Below are 18,316 nucleotides of genomic sequence, written 5' to 3'. Positions count from 1 at the left end.
CACACCCCTTTTCGTTCTTAAAAAAAATATGCACTTTAAGTTCGAAAGACTTTTATTATTAAGGTGACCAAAAAAAAAAAAATTGTTTCGAAAAAAAGAATTATTTACATTATTTTTTTTATTCAGAGTCGCCACTTGGCATAATCCGGTGTGCCAAGTCACCTTTGGAAAATCCTTTTCGAAACGGTTTGACTCTAAAAACTGAACAGAGATTCCAGCTAAGGAATTCTGTTGACCGAGGGGAAGGTGTTAGGCATCCCTTGATCCCGTGGTTCGACCACGGTCTCTTGCTGGAACATATCGGCTAATTAGACACTATGATGTATAAACCAAACAAAACACGTAAAACAATCAAACAAACAAATAAAAAACAAATTAAAAAAATATAGTGTCCAGTCCGAGTTATACAGTCCCAAAAATAGAAAAATATGAAAATGTAAATCCTATTCTAAACTAACCCTAGACTAAGCTCCAATGTCTTACCCGACGCCGCAGGCCTTCATCAAGATCATTTTTCGCCAACATGATACATCGGGGCATTCCCCGGTGAATAAATACAATGTGTCTCGGGGCATTCCCCGACCGAATGAATACATTTGAATTAAATAAGCAAACTAAAAAAAAACACATTCAAATATTCAAAGCATTCGATCAACACATCACACCTAAATTTTGCCTACTCGAACCTATATTGCCTATCCATTTCAACATATCACAAATCTATCACATTCATGCTTATTCCGAGTTAAACAAAAGACAACAAAACGAAAATTAACCTATATTCACCTTTTATCAATTTCTCGATTCCACCCCCGCTAGCTTCGTTTTTACCAATTACACCAAAATTACTCCAATTCGTTTCATATATCATCGAAAACACACCGTGAGCACAAAAATCATGACATCATAACGTCAACAAAACTCACCAACTACGATCACATCACACATAATCACAACAATTAAATACATTTGAGACAATAACAAGAATATAGAGTTGAGGGAGGGACCTTAAACCGCTCTTTGACCAATATTATTCGACGAGATAAAGAAAACCCGCCTCCGACAACCTCGACTTAAGCTCCAACGACAAATCTCAAGCTTTCGATAGACTTAATAATAGAGATAAGAGCCACTCCAAGAAACTCGAATAATACCAATAAAGTCTCGAATCTCCAAATCAGTCATAAAATAGTCCAAATTCAACTCTCCCAATCCGTCAAGAAACAAACCAGCTATTCAATAACCCAAATTCTAACCCGAGCAAAATAGATCTACAATAGAAATGAAGAACCACTGGGCAAGAACACTGAAATACAGCCCGACCAGAACAAATATACTGAAACCAGAAAGTTCAGAAAAGAGACAGTGGAAAATCAACAAAGCCAGAGCTCCGGCTATCTCGGATGACGACGAAGTGGTCGAACTCCAGGAACCTAACGTTTCTTCGGCAAAATATGTTCTAAAATAGAGAAAAAAAAAGAGAGGAAGATTTGGAAAGTTTAGGGACTGAGGAAGGCATGTTCGACGAATTGGGGCTGATTTCGGCAAAGAGTTTTGCCGAAAAACTTAAGAAGACGGTTGAAAAACTGGAAAATCACCAAGAAATCAGTTGATGGGCTGATCTCACCCTTCTCGCTTAATATCATTTTCCATTCTCCTCTCTTTATTGTATTTTTTGTCCTCTTTAGCTGATGTTGGTAGCTGTTGTTTTTGAATCCAAAATAAAAGAATGGTCCTTGTCCTTGTTATGTTGCCCTCCCTTAATGTTGAGTGTTGAATATGGTGATGACTGCTTGACTATTTCTGTGACAGTGTGCATATATCTCTGGAGAAGATAATGAATGGAGGGTGTTCGTGAATAAGAAAAAGAAACAATTGGAGCTTTTCTCTATCCCGTGAGGTGTAGTGTATATATTCTCCCTTTTGATTTCCTTTTTTGTTGTATATATGCCTATGAAATTGTGTGGTTGTGGGGTAGGATATGATGTGTTTTATTTTGATTGGGTAGGTTGTTAGGATAGGATAAAATTAGTTAGGGGATTGTTATTTTTGTCATTTTGTGGAGGGATTATCACACGGGTGAGGGTACACGGTAGGATAAGGTAAAAATGAGTAAAACGATATCAGGGAGGGACGAAATTAGGTGTCTACAAATACGATAATAAAGATATCAAAATAATACAACTAAACTTAACTTTTACACAAAAAAAAAATTCAAAACAGAGATATAAATACAATACAATTAAACCTAACCTTTATCTAAAAAGTTTCTCAAAGCCGACATCCATCTACCACGTGTAAATTCATCTACCACCTGTAAATTCATCTACGACGTGTAAACCATAAATATATCTTGATTAATAAATAAGCATACCTATTATACTATAAATATATAGTCATTGGATTAAAATTCTACTTTCACTTTTTTTAATCTTATTTTTGGATAAAATTATTTGATATCATTAGAATTCAATTCAGTTAGTACTTTTCTTAAAATCAGATTGTTAATTTAACTAAATCTCCTAATATCTCATGTGGATAAAAGAAAAAAAAGAAGAAGAAGAAATTCGTATACAATTAGAGTGGCTAACCAATTTCTTATGACGAAATATAATCCAAAGAATTTGGTAAAAGTTATAAATAAGTCAATTTTAAATTATTTACTATATATAAATCATTATAAAAAAAATCACAAAAAACATCTCAATTATCAATTACCTATTCAGAATAGATGATAATTTTTTATTTAAACTTCAAGAACATACAAAAAATCATTAAAGAGAACTTCTCAATTAGTAGAAGTCTAACAAAAATGCATGATAATTTATTTTTATAACATAAAAAACATATTGAAATTTTAGAAAACTTACCTCAAATCACAAGAAAAATTATCTTTTCAATCATAAATACTGTTAATATTTTAGTAAAAACTTCTCTTATTAGCAATTGTCTAGCACGAATACATGATGATTTGTTATTATAAACTTCAAGAACATACTAATTAAAATTTTAGAAAACTACCTCAAATCACAAGCATATTTATTTCTTTAATCATAGATATTATCAAGATTGTAAACATCAAAAGCAAAATTTTTAGAAAACATACCTTAAATCCAATCAAATTTATGGACAACGATAATAAAGATTTTTTTTTTTGAGAACTATATTGTCGACGTATTATTGTAGAAAGAAGAATTCTTAATTTATAAGAAATTTTAGGTTTAGTTTTCTTTCCTTCTTTGCCAATTCAATTTGTATTTATTTAATGTAATAAATTAGCCCTTGTGAATTTTTTGTTTCCATGTTTTGTTTAGTTTTTCTTTTTTCTTTCTTCTTTTTTCCCCCTTTTTTCCTCCACACGTTTTCTTTCTTCATTTTTAATTCAATTTAACTTTCTTTCCATTTATGTATTTTCCTATTTTTGTTCTTTTTTTTTTTTTTTTTTTTCAGATTTTTTTTTCTTTTTTTTTTTCAATTCAAATCAATATTATTTTTCATTTATTTAATTTATTAATAAATTACATATTAGGTAAGCTTTGAATTGATTTAGAACTTTCTTTCCTAACTCAATAAGGATTTTAATTAATTTCAAAAGTTCTAATATTAATGATAACTAAATAATAATTTGAGGAAAATAGTGAAAAGATGATTTTATCTAAAGAAAAGACTTTTAATGAAGAACAAAAAGTTCAAATCACTATTCCAAAGGTATTCATACTTTTAATATATTATATAGATTATATAGATATATAGATATATGGATATATAGATACTCCAATTTAGTAAGGTAAGGTATAAGGTAAGGTGAAGAAAAGTAATAGGGGAAAACGACAGTGGACCGATTTGGTTAGTTCCTCACCGTGTATTATATTATATACAATAATACTGTTCAGTTTAAAAAATTAATAAATAATATATATATTTTTATTTTTATTATTAAATACTGTTCATATCTCAATGTTTTTTCAAAATATATACAATATATGAGTTTCGAAATTAAAGATCTTCGTATCAGACTCTAAATATACAATATAAAAGAAATGTATATTAGTTATTTATTGTAACTTGTGCCTGATAATTACTTATTTAAACATTAGCTATGTCTGATAATTAAATCTTGTAATTTTACCATAGGTAATTTTTATATATAGTATTTCTCAACCCACTGTCCCACTCCCAATCGGCCATATTGTCAACCATAACATAAAAAGGAAAAAATTAAAGATCAACTCCACTATTCGTTTCCTTCTTTTTTTTTTTACTAGGCAAATCATTTTCTCAATTAATTTCATATTTTGTCGCTAATGATAAACTGAAAATGAATAATTTGTTATTTAGAGAAGTTTTTTTGTGCTTAGAGAGTTGATCGAATTAACGATGAAGATCGAGGTACGGGAATCGACGATGGTGCAGCCTGCGAGGGAGACGTTGCAAATACGTCCGTGGAACTCTAATGTGGATTTGGTGGTACCTAATTTTCATACGCCGAGTGTTTATTTCTACAGGCGGCCATCAGGATGTCCAATTTTTTTTTGATGGAAAGGTGCTTAAGGATGCATTGACTAGAGCATTAGTGCCGTTGTATCCCATGGGTCAACAACAAACCCAGTACATTCCCACATCGTGGGGTTTGGGAAGGGTAGAATGTACGCAGTTTATACCACTACCTCTAAAAAAGTAGAGAGGCTGTTTCCGATAGACCCCGATTCAAGACAAAGGACAGTATACAAAAAAGCATCAAAAGCATGGGACATGATAAAATAACATAGGCACGACATCCACAAAAATATTATAGATCGCCAAACAAAGGACACCAAAGCCCTCCTAACAACAGACTACGACTCACCCACACACCTTAGCCCTCCATCCTAATTTTTTCCTCCTGGGTCATGTCCTCAGTCAGTTGTAACTGCTTCATGTCACGTTTAATCACTTCCCTCCAGTATTTCTTCAGTCTACCCCTACCCCGCTTGAAACCATCCAAGGCCGACCTCTCACACCTATTAAGATTGATTGTAAGGGACAAGGAGTGCTTTTTGTCGAAGCTGATTCTGATGATGTGGTTGATGATTTTGGAGATTTTGCGCCCACATTGGAGCTCCGACGCCTTATTCCTGCCGTTGATTATTCACAAGGAATTGAATCTTATGCTCTCTTGGTATTGCAGGTATGTTTTTGTTCAGCTTAGACTACTTTTAGTCTAGATTGAAGACAAGTTACTACATACTAATGTTCTTGTTTGATTGCTCTCTAATTTTCCTAGCTTGTTTTCTGTTTTGACTTAGGATTTTTTTTTATGATCACTTGAATTGATATATCAATTCTGTTGAATAGATAACACATTTTAAATGTGGGGGAGTTTCCCTTGGTGTGGGCATGCAACAGCACGCAGCAGATGGAGCTTCTGATCTTCATTTCATCAACACATGGTCCAATATGGCTCGTGGTCTGGACCTTACAGTCCCACCTTTTATTGACAGCACCCTCCTCTGTGCTCGTGATCCACCTTAGCCTCAGTTCCCTCACATCGAGTACCAGCCACCTCTCACTCTCAAGGTAACTGTTGGAGTCCCACATCGGTTCTAGGTCTCCTTATATGGTGTTGGGCAATTCTCCCCTCATGAGTTAGCTTTTGAAAATGAGTTAGGCCTAAGGTCCATTTCTTTCTCATGGTATCAAAGTCAGGCCAACTCAGTTCATTGTTTCCGATGTTGGCCCCCCGTCTTATATTGTCCACGCTTCAAATGTCCAGCCCTGGGCGTGCGTGGGGTGTTGGAGTCCCATATCGGTGGGTATAAGGTTCTTGCTCTCCTTATATGGTCTTGCGCAATCCTCCCATCATGAACTAACTTTTAAAGTTGAGTTAGACCCAAGGTCCATTTCTTTATCAGTAATTGTAGAAAATGCCCTGAATTCAGAAACTGTTCCTGGAACAAGTGTGTCCATCTTCAAACTAACCCGCGACCAAATTAATGCCCTCAAAGCCAAGTCCAAAGAAGATGGAAATACCGTGAACTACAACTCTTATGAGATGTTGGCAGGACATGTGTGGCGCGAGGACTCACTCCGGATCAAGAAACCAAGTTGTACATAGCAACTGATGGGCGTGCAAGGCTCCGACCTTCTCTCCCAACAGGCTATTTTGGTAATGTGAGTGTGTCCATCTTCAAACTAACCCGCGACCAAATTAATGCCCTCAAAGCCAAGTCCAAAGAAGATGGAAATACCGTGAACTACAACTCTTATGAGATGTTGGCAGGACATGTGTGGCGCGAGGACTCACTCCGGATCAAGAAACCAAGTTGTACATAGCAACTGATGGGCGTGCAAGGCTCCGACCTTCTCTCCCAACAGGCTATTTTGGTAATGTGATATTCACTGCCACTGCTATTGCAGTCGCGGGTGATCTCCAAACGAAGCTTATTTGAATTCACGACCAATTGGCTATAATGGACAACAACTACTTAAGATCAGTTCTTGATTATTTGAAATTGCAGTGTATTAACTTGAAGGCACTCGTTCGTGGTGCATACACATTTAAGTGCCCAAATTTAAGAATAACTATTTGATCTAGGCTGCCAATCCACGTTGCTGATTTTGGCTGGGGTAGGCCAATATTTATGGGACCTGGTGGTATTGCTTACGAAGGCTTAAGCTTTATATTGCCAAGTCCGACCAACGATGGCAGCCAATCAGTAGGGGTTTGCTGCCAAAAAAAGCCGTTTTGAAAACTATTTTGCCAAATAAACACAAGTTTTTAAAATTTGTCATATATCCACTTTAATCCACATCATCACTAACTTTTTCAACTCAACAAATTCACCCACAAGTTTTGTAATAATACACTTTAACCCAATACTTTTAACTTAACAAATTCATCCATAAGTTTTTAATAATACACTTCAACCCACTCCATCATCCACCATTATATAATACAAAAATATTTAAAAAAAATCAAAAAGTTTAAAATAAAAGGTTCTTTTCCTTCAAAAAGCTCCGATTCAGGTCACTTTTTCGACGTTATTTTTCGGAGATCAGCTCTAAATCAGTCCCACAAACATCATAAGCTTGTCCATTGCATCCATTGTTACCCCATTTGTTTGCTATCTTCTCAAACACACTTTTCATCATTGTTAAAATGCTTTAAATCACTCACATTACTCAAAAACTCTTTAGAAAGTACATTACAGTAGCCCAGGCTACTACAACTTCATTTCTCTATTCCATAAACCCAACGATCGTTGATTAGAAGCAATATTTACAATTTCAAGTTTTTGTATGGATATCTGCCCAATCATCGTCAGTCATCGACCATGCATACATCCCGACATAGACCCAAAGCATAATCAATGGTCGATCAAAGCTTAATTCTAGGATGTCTATTGCAAAATTTATTCTGGTTTCTGGTGATTTCATGAGAGAGTGGAAGGAGACTCCCAAATGTTAGAAATGAAAATCTTTTATTAAGCTGACATTGCCCATTATGGTTTGCGCAACGGTTCATATGATGAGTTGGTTGCAAGCATAATAAAGAGCGGGGATCTAGATTGCACACCAAGCGATGAGGTGATTAGTTATCTAATGCATTTGAGGGAAAAGGTGCATCCTACGATCATAAATAATGATAAACGTGTGTCATTGTACACGGTGGATATTGATGCAGATGACTTTAGGCCTATTTTAAGGATAAATGTAGTTGAGGGACCCTTTAAAGAACCGTTGAATTCATCACCACCCCCACTTAAGCGCCCGACAGTCGACTACGATTTGAGTGATTATGAGAATGATAATGATCATCCAATTAATATTAAAGATGATTCTATGCATATGGAATACGTTTTATCGAATTCGCAAGATGCGGAAGAAGATTGAGAAACAAAATCACAACCAAGAAATTTCTTCTTCGATGGAACCAATTTCTATCGTGATCAAACATTTGCTGACAAGAAAGAGCAGAAAATGCTACTAGACAGAGCATCAGTGATGTAGTCTTTTAATTATTTTACGAAGAAGAGCTGCACCAAATTGTTGAAAGTGAAATGTGTATCTCGTGGTTGCGTCTGGTTGTTGCGGGCAAGAAAGTACGAATCCTCGGATTGATTTCGCATATACAAGTATGTTGGATTCCACACGTGTGGTGTTGTGCACGCCACAAGCAGGCATAAGAATATCTCATCCAATATGAATGTTTTACCATACGTAAATTATTTTCATGATGGTAAGGGTCCAAGAATTCCATAGGATTTTGTCTAGGGAGATGCTTGTTTAATGATTATAATTGTAGACTGCCTAAATTCACGAAGATTAAAATAAATTCAGATCATATATATAGTCTATTGTAGATAAGCAAATCGATCTACGCTACACCAGATAATATTTTATGCACTATCATCATCTTAGACACTGTCACTCCTTGACCAGACATATAGGTCAATCGTAAATCATATGAATCGATGAATCATCCGTATCTTGTAGTTTGAAAGAAAATAATTAAATTAAAAAAGTTTAAACACATAATCACATGATTTGGGGGTGGTGAAAGAAAATAATTAAATTTTAAAAAGTTTAAACACATAATCACTTGAACTGTTCGTTAAACAAACAATCTTGAACTGTTCGTGACACTTAATAGATTGTCATTGATGCTAACCTATGTCAATCCCATGTAAAAAATATACTTGTACTTTGAGGATCCATCGATTCATTTGGTCTATCGTGGACATACACGGTAGGTCGTGCATCGATTACTCTATTAATCATTCGTAGATCATGTAGATCTATGTACATGGTTATAGACCCTCACTTAGATGTTGTTTAAAAATAAATAAATAATTAAATAAAAAATAAATAAATTATGGGTTTCTACATATATGAAGAAGTTTAAACAAGTCACATGATCTTGTTAAAGCTTATACAAATTTGGGGTGGTGATTGAAGGATTATGCGGATGGATAGTGGTTGAACAATCAACATCTTCAAAGTAATGTTTGTCAAAGCACAAGTATCTTTTGAGGATGTTGATCGTATTTGATGACTACCCATCCATATACTATTTTGATTTGGGGGTGGTGATTGAAGGAGTAGGTGGATGGATAGGTATCAAATATAACCAACATCTTCAAAACATACTTGTACTTTGACAAACATTACTCTTAGAATATTTTTTGTTCGACCACAACTCATCCACACACGCCTTAATTCATCATCCCTGATTTGTATAAGCTCTAATATAATTATGTGACTTGTTTAAACTCACTCATATGTGTAGAATTCCACACTACATTTATTTCTTTATTTTTAAATAACATGCTAGTAAAGATCTATAATCATGTGTATACATCTACAATATCTACCAATAATCCAGAGATCAATCGATGCACTACCTACAGAGTAAGTCTACGGTAGACCAATTGAATTGATGGATTCTCAAAACACAGGTGTATTATTTACTTTTTAAACATGTTATTGAGGGTCCATCGATTATGAGTGTCTCAGGTTGACTTTAATTGTAACGCCCCGCATCGTCCATGCGTTAGCTCGTGGTAATATGCTCTTAGAGTTGAATGACTAGAATAGTGTCAAAGAGACTTAGTCTCATTTTTTTTTACTTTCAAACTAAGTAAATTTTAAACCATATATAATTTCCCTAATTTTGATATTTTATCATGTGGAAAATTGAATAAGCTTTCCGTCGATATAAGATTCGCCTAAATCCGATACACGGAAAAGAAGTTATGGCTAGTTTAAGTCCTAGTCGTAAAACACCGTCATTTTGGTGCTTGGCGCATTGCGGAGGGGGTGTACTTAGCAATTGTCAAATTTCAGTAGCCTAGTACGATTGTGGTGCATCGCGCTGAAGTTTAGGTTCCAACCAGTGGGACAACGCGATGGCTCCGCATCGCGGTGACCTTAAGAATTCCATTCGTCAAATTTCAGTGAGCCACCGCGATTGTGGTGCGTCACGGTGGCCCATAAAACCAGGCTCCCAGTTATATTTTATTCTGTCTCATTAAGGGCATATTAGGTATTTTTCCACCCCTTATCAGCTTAAACACGGGATTACACTCCCAAGTGACCACATTATTCATATTTTCATAAATAATTCACAAAAACACTCTCTAGAGTTTTAAACTAAAAATCCAAATAAGTCAAGATTTAACCGTGGCTTTTCAAGATTGATTGAAGATTCAGAATTCCTAAACCGTAGGCCTCAAGAATCATCCATTATTTTCTGTATTGAGGTACATGGGTTTTTCCTAAAATTCTCATGGGCATAGAAATCATGATTTTTAAGAAAAGGGTTTTAGATTTATGATTTATAATCATGTCTTAGAAGTAACAATGACATTGTTTTGGTCTTTAGGCCTTTCCCCAATTGATTTGAAATTCTATATATATGTATGCATGTGTTTAAGGATGAATATTCAATTGAGAGCATGAATTATAATGAATCCCTATCTTGATATGATTTTTTTCATTATTCGTATGATATGGATTGTTTTAAAAAATATGATATGAAAGATTTTGATTTATACTATGATTTGAACATGATTGTGGAATCAAAAGAGAGTGTTGTTGATCTATGTTGATAAATGTTGAATATACATATAATGAAAGAGTGCATGGTTTTGTCAAAAGCACATGACCATCATATGTTTGAAGAATTCTTACATAGTTTTGACTTATGTTTTGGAACATGAAATCTCTTATACTATTTGCATGTTTGGGTGGTTTGAATTGAGTTTTGATGAAAAAATCATGCATGATGCATTATGGCTCAGAAAAAGGACTTATAAGTCTTGGTGTGACGACACCAACTCCGATAATGTCATGTTAATTCAGAACAGAATAGAATGCATGTTTGAAATCAGATTTTCAGATTTTGTAACTAGAATGGTCCATGTTTTAGAACAGACTAAAATTGGGCATAAAGAGAGATTAGGTGATTCTCCGAAGAAGGCACGAGTTCAGACAACTCATTGCCGAAAACTGTGATTTGCCGATCCGGCTAATTTTATATTCTTTCAATAAAAACACTTCTTTTTACTTCATTTATAAAGTCCTCCATCCATCATATTTTATTTCATCCACTCTATTTTTATTTTAAAATTGTACAATGTCTCAAGCATCTCAAACATCCAATTCTAAAAAGACTCTAATTTATCATTGTGAAAATGCGGCTGTCTTGAGGATAGAATGCACGGACTCAAATTCAAGTCACAAATTTTATAACTGTGTAATTGATTTCAGCCAAAAAAGGGGAGAATGACCTAAAAATGATGTTATGTGGTATAATGTTAGTATTCATTGTTTGGAAAGGTGTAACATGAATGTAGTGAGATTGAATAAATAAAAATACTTCTATTTTTTCATAATCTTAATACTTTTTTTTCATAGAATCATAGTTGATCAAACTACACATCAACTTAAAATCGAGTAGCATGGTAATGATAGACTATGCTAACAATATACAAAAGCTTAAATATGCTTTCTATAAAGTCAATCATGCACTATATCAGTAATGACAACACAATGCACATTAAAATTTCATGCAACAATACAGTTTGATAAAAACAGTTTTAGTGCAGAATCATAACAATTTTCATAAAATAAAAAACTATTTGTCATATTCTAACAACAGATCATTCAACTCCCTTGTTTCTAAAAAAACGTTTTAAACATTAACAATATTAATATTCAAATATCTTTTTCCTCGTCATTACAAATGTTATCGTTGATAAAAACCACATATTTTTTGTCTACTTCTTCTTTTCTTCTTTCTGTCTATCTTTTTTGTCTTCTCCTTCTTCTTTGTCTATTGCTTCTTCCTTTCCATTTTCAGCTCCTTCTTCAACAATTCTGCCATTGTCAATTCATAGACCACAGGTCTATTAACAGAAACAATTCAATGTTCAAATAAAAAAGCCAAAATAACTAATAATTACCCCATTAAACAGTTCACAACGTGATGAACGAAATTTTTTTAATTAAACATGTAGTATTAAAACTCAACTATTTCTACAAATCAAATTAACTAGCTATTAATCTTTTAATTTTGATTATTTCATCAATCGTATTTTAAATGAATTCCATACACCTAAACATTAATTTCATAGACCACAAGTCTACGGACAGAAACAGATCACTACTCAAATTAAATAGTCAAAATAACTCATAAATTAGCAATTATACTACCATTCAACACTGTAGTGCTAAAAAAAATATCAGAACTAAAGCAAAATTTCTTAACAAAAATTTTAAAATTCCACACCGTGATCGACAAAAAAATCTATTGAAACTGTAGAATCAAAACCCAATCATTGCTTCGGAATCAAATCAATTACCTATAAAATTCTCATATTTTAACTATTTAATCAACCACATTCGAAAAAAATTCTATACTACATCACTTCAAAACGATTAATAATAAAAATCGATAAAATGGATCTACAAATAATCGAAACTTGATTTTAACTTACTTTATAATGCAAAAATGAGCCCTTTGTCACTGGAGAAGAAGAAAAATAAAAAATAGCGTTTGGGAGAAAATTCTTGAGAGTAGAGGAAGAGTTGAAGTTGAAGAGGATAGAGAGAAGTTTTTTTTTTATACTAGAATAAGTGGAGGATGTTAGGTGTATTATATTAAATTTATAAAGTTGTAAAAATGATGAAATGGTCCCTTGGCCCACGTGTGAGCCCCACTTTTACAGCTTTTCCACACTTTGTTAACCTAAACACTAAAAATTAAATCAAAAAGAAATTAAGTGAATATATGATAAAATAGTTTTGCCAAAGTATGCTTTTGTTAAATTTTCCCCAATCGATTGGGCTTTGCTGCCAAAACGGATATTTTTGAAAACTATTTTGTCAAATAGACACAAGTTTAAAAAAAATTGGCCATATGTCTACTTAATTCCACATCACCACTAACTTTACCAACTTAACAACTTCACCCACAAGTTTTATAATAATTCACTTTAACCCAATATTTCCAACTTAATAAATTCACCCACAAGTTTTTAATAATACACTTCAACCCACTCCATCATCCACCATTATATATAAAATGTATTGGGTTTCCAAAAATAATTTTAAAAAATCCAATAGCTTAAAATAGAAGCTTCCATTTTCCTCCAAAAAACTTCGATTTTGGCCACTTTTCCAGCGTTATTTTCCGATGATCAGCTCTAAAGCAGTCCACAAACATCATAAACTTGTCCATTACACCAATGTTACCCCATTTGTTTGCTATCTTCTCAAACACACTTTCCACCATTGTTAAAAAGCTTTAAATCACTCATATTACTTAAAATCACTTTAGAAAGTACATTACAACAGCTCAGGCAACTCCAAGTTCATTTCTCTATTCCATAAACCCAATGATCGTTGATTAGAAGCAATATTTATAATTTCAAAATTTTTTATACGAATATCTGCCCAGTCATCGACCAGTCATCGTCAGTCATTGACCGTGCATACATTCGACATAGACCCTCAGCATAATCTATCGTTGACCAAAGCTTAATTCTAGAATGTTTATTACAAAATTTATTCTGGTTTCTGATAATTTCATGGGAGAATGGGAGGAGACTCTCAAATATTGGAAATGAAATCTTTTACTAAGCTGACATTGCCCATTGCAATTCATCGCAACGGTTCACACGATGAGTTGGTTGCAAGCATAATGGAGAGCGAAGATCTAGATTGCATACCGAGCGATGTGGTGATTAGTTATCTAATGCATTTGAGGAAAAAGGTGCATCCTACGGTCATAAATAATGATAAACGTGTGTCGTTGTACATAGTGGATATTGATGTTGATGGATTTAGGTCCATTTTAAGGATAAATGTAGTTGAGGGGCCCTTTAAAGAACCATTGAATTCATCACCACCCCACCTAAGCGCCCGACAGTCGATGACGATTCGAATGATTATGAGAACGATGACGATCATCCAATTAATATGGAAGATGATTCTATGCATATGGAATACGTTTCATCGGATTTGCAAGATTTGGAAGAATATTTTGGAACGGAATCACAACCAAGAAATTCCTTCGCCGATGAAATCAGTTTCTACCGTGATCAAACATTCGCCGACAAGAAAGAGCAGAAAATGCTACTAGATGGAGCATCGGTGAGGCAGTGTTTTAATTATTTTACGAAGAAGAACTGCAATAAATTGTTGAAGGTGAAATGTGTATCTCGTGGTTGCGGCTAGTTGTTGCGGGCAAGGAAGTTCGAATCCTCGAACAAATTTTGCCTATACAAGTATGTTGGGTTTCACACGTGCGATGTTGAACACGCCACGAGCAGGAATAAGAAAATCTCATCCAAAATGATTGCTTTACTATGCGTAAATCATTTTCGTGATGGTAAGGGTCCAAGCATAACAGAAATTCAGAGGATTGTGTTTAGGGAGATGCTTGTTCAATGAATACAATTGTAGATTGCCTTAATTAATTTCACAAAGAGTAAAAATTTATCTGATAATAAATTCAGATCACATATATAGTCTATCATACACAAGCAAATCGATCTACACTACACCAGATAATATTTTATGCACTGCTATCGATCTTAGACACTGTCACTCCTCGATCAGACATATAGGTCAATCATAAATTATATGAATCGATGAACCATCAGTAGCTTGTAGTTTGAAAGAAAATAATTAAATTAAAAATTTTAAACACATAATCATATGATTTGGGGATGGTGAAAGAAAATAATTAAATTTAAAAAAGTTTAAACACATAATCACTTGAACTGTTGAACTGTTGGTTAACAAACAATCCTGTACTGTTGGTGACACTTAATAGACTTTCATCGATGCTGACCCATGTTAATACCATATAAAAATATACTTGTGCTTTGAGGGTCCAACGATTTATTTGGTCTATCATAAACCTACACTGTAGGTCGTGCATCGATTACTCTCTTGATCATTCGTAGATCACATAGATCTATGTACATGGTTATAGACCCTCACTTAGATGTTATTTAAAAATGATAATTAAATAAAAAATAAATAAATTTTGGATTTCTACACATATAAAGGAGTTTAAACAAGTCACATGATCTTGTTAGAGCTTATACAAATTGGGGGTGGTGATTAAAGGATTATGTGGATGGATAGAGGGTGAACAATCAACATCTTCAAAGTAATGTTTGTCAAAGCACAAGTATGTTTTAAGGATGTTGATTCTATTTGATGACTACCCATCCATATACTTTTTTGATTTGGGGGTGGTGATTGAAGGAGTATGTGGATGGATAGGCATCAAATATGTGGATGGATAGGCATCAAATATAACCAACATCTTCAAAACATACTTGTGCTTTGACAAACATTACTCTTAGGATATTGTTTGTTCAACCTCTACCCATCCACACACATCTTAATTCACCATCCCTGATTTGTATAAGCTCTAATACGATTATGTGACTTGTTTAAACTCACTCATATGTGTAGAATTTAACACTATATTTATTTTTTGTTTATTTATTTATTTTTAAACAACATGATAGTTAGGGACTATAATCATGTACATACATCTACGAGATCTACCAATGATCCAGAGATCAATCGATGCACTATGTACAGTGTAAGTCTACAGTAAACCAATTGAATCGATGGACTATCAAAGCACAAGTATATTATTTACTTAATTATTTTCTTTTTATAATGTTATTGAGGGTCCATCGATTACGAGTGTCTACGGTAGACTTTAATATCTCGTTGATGATTGACATAGGTCATGATCGATGGCAGTCTATTAAGTGTCACCAATAGTTCAAAAAATATAATTAGTATTCCAACGATAACAAACGGCTAATTTTGTATTCCTTCAATATTAACACTTCTTTTTACTTCATATATAAAGTCCTCCATCCCTTATTATTTTATTTCATCCACTTTATTTTTATTTTAAAATTCTACAATGTCTCAAGCATCTCAAACATTCAATTCTAAAAAGACTCTAATTTATCATTGTGGAAATGCGACTGTCTTAAGGACAACACGCATGGACTCAAATTTAGGTCGCAAATTTTATAACTGTGTAACTGATTTCAGCCGAAAAAAGGGAGAATGACCTAAAAATGATGTTATGTGGTATAATGTTTGTATTCATTGTTTGGAAAGGTATAACATAGATGTAGTGAGATTGAATAAATAAAAATACTTATATTTTTTCATAATGTTAATACTGTTTTTCATAGAATCATAGTTGATCAAACTACACATCAACTTAAAATCGAGTAGCATGGTAATGATAGAATATGCTAACAGTATACGAAAGATTAAATATGCATTCGATGAAGTCAATCATACACTGTATCAGTTATGACAACACAATGCACATTCAAATTTCATGCAATAATACAATTTGATAAAAATAGATTCAGTGCAGAATCATAACAATTTTCATAAAATAAAAAAATATTTATCATATCCTAACAACAGATCATTCAACTCCCTTGTTTCTCAAAAGGAAAAAGTCTTAAACATTAACAATATTAGCACTCAAATGACTTTTTCCTCATCATCACAAATGTTATCGTTGATAAAATCAACGATATTCTAGACCACATCTTTTTTATTTGTTTCTTCTTTTTCTTCTTTCTGTCCATCTTTTTTGTCTTCTCCTTCTTCTTTGTCTGTTGCTTCTTCCTCTTCATCTTCGGCCTCTTCTTCAACAATTCGCCATTGTCAATTCAAACTACAAGTCTATTAACAGAAACAATTCAATGCTCAAATGAAAAATTCAAAATAATTAAGAATTATCCCATCATTAAACAGTTCACAGCATGATGAACAAAAAATTTTCAATCAAACGTGTAGTATCAAAACTCAACTATTGCTACAAATCAAACTAATTAGCTATTAATTTTTTAATTTTGACTATTTCATCAATCGTATTTTAAAAGAATTTCATACACCTAAATATTAATTTCATAGACCACAAGTCTACGGACAGAAACAGGTCACTGCTCGAATCAAATCGACAAAATAATTCATAAATTATTAATTATCCCACCATTCAACATGCAATGCTTAAAAAATACTAGCACTAAAGCAAAATTTCTTAACAAAAATTTTAAAATTCAACACCACCTAAATATTAATTTCATAGACCACAAGTCTATGAACAGAAACAGGTCACTGCTAGAATCAAATAGCCAAAATAACCCATAAATTAACAATTATCCCACCATTCAACACTGTCGTGCTAAAAAAATTAGAAATAAATCAAAATTTCTTAACAAAATTTTAAAATTCAACACCGTGATCGGCGAAAAATGTATCAAAACTGCCAAATTAAAACTCAATCATTGCTTCAGAATCAAACTAATTACCTATAAATTTCTCATATTTTAACTATTTAATCAACCACATTAGAAAAAAATTTCTATACTACATCACTTCGAAACGGTTAACAATAAAAATCGATAAAATGGATCTACAAATAATCGAAACTTGATTTTAACTTACTTTATAACGCAAAAATGAGCCCTTTATCACTGGAGAAGAAGAAAAATAAAAAATGGCATTTGGGAGAAAATTCTTGAGAGTAGAGGAAGAGTTGAAGTTGAAGAGGAGAGAGAGAAGGATTTTTTTTTAATATTGGAAGAAGTGGTGGGTGTTAGGTATATTATATTAAATTTTTAAAGTTGTAAAAATGATGAAATGGTCTCTTGGCCCATGTGTGGGCCCCACTTTTTTAACTTTTCCCCACTTTTTACACCCTAATCCTAAAAATTAAATCAAAAAGAAATTTAGTGGGCATTTGACAAAATAGTTTTGGAAAGTGTCTTCTTTGCCAATTTATCCCCAATCAGTTGCCATCTCGCTGCAAGCACAACACATGAAACTTTTCGAGAAGTTCTTGTACGACATTTGAAAGAACCCAAGTTCTTGGAGTTAATACCTCAAAAGGGGTCACTGAACAACTATAGAAATTTATTTAGCAAAGTGATTGAACTTAAATATGTACCAACTAAATCACTCAACTTAAAGTTTTTATCTTTCAAAATCAGTCAACTAAAGTTATTATTTAAAAATATCTAATATGGCAAGATAATTATTTTAATCTGCGCTTAAAGTCTGAAACCAACACAAACTTAATAGGAAGGAAATTGCGAAGTAATTATGAAATTGCCTTATCTGATACAGAGATAAACACACTAAGTTGTTGTTGTTGTTGTTGTTGTTGTTGTTGTTGTTGTTGTTGTTGTTGTTGTTGTTGTTGTTGTTGTTGTTGTTATTATTATCATTATTATTATTATTATTATTATTATTATTATTATTATTA

At 33.1% G+C, this 18,316-nt stretch overlaps 1 pseudogene; it reads left to right on the top strand.

Moving 5' to 3' along the window:
• Window positions 1-4,291: 4,291 nt before the first annotated feature.
• On the top strand, window positions 4,292-17,905 carry LOC107861254 (annotated as a pseudogene).
• Window positions 17,906-18,316: the final 411 nt, after the last annotated feature.

Source organism: Capsicum annuum, chromosome 2 (assembly GCF_002878395.1).
Source record: "Capsicum annuum cultivar UCD-10X-F1 chromosome 2, UCD10Xv1.1, whole genome shotgun sequence".
Lineage (NCBI taxonomy): Eukaryota > Viridiplantae > Streptophyta > Magnoliopsida > Solanales > Solanaceae > Capsicum > Capsicum annuum.
The sequence above is the reverse complement of the archived record's forward strand: the minus strand, read 5'-3'. Positions and strand labels throughout refer to the sequence as shown.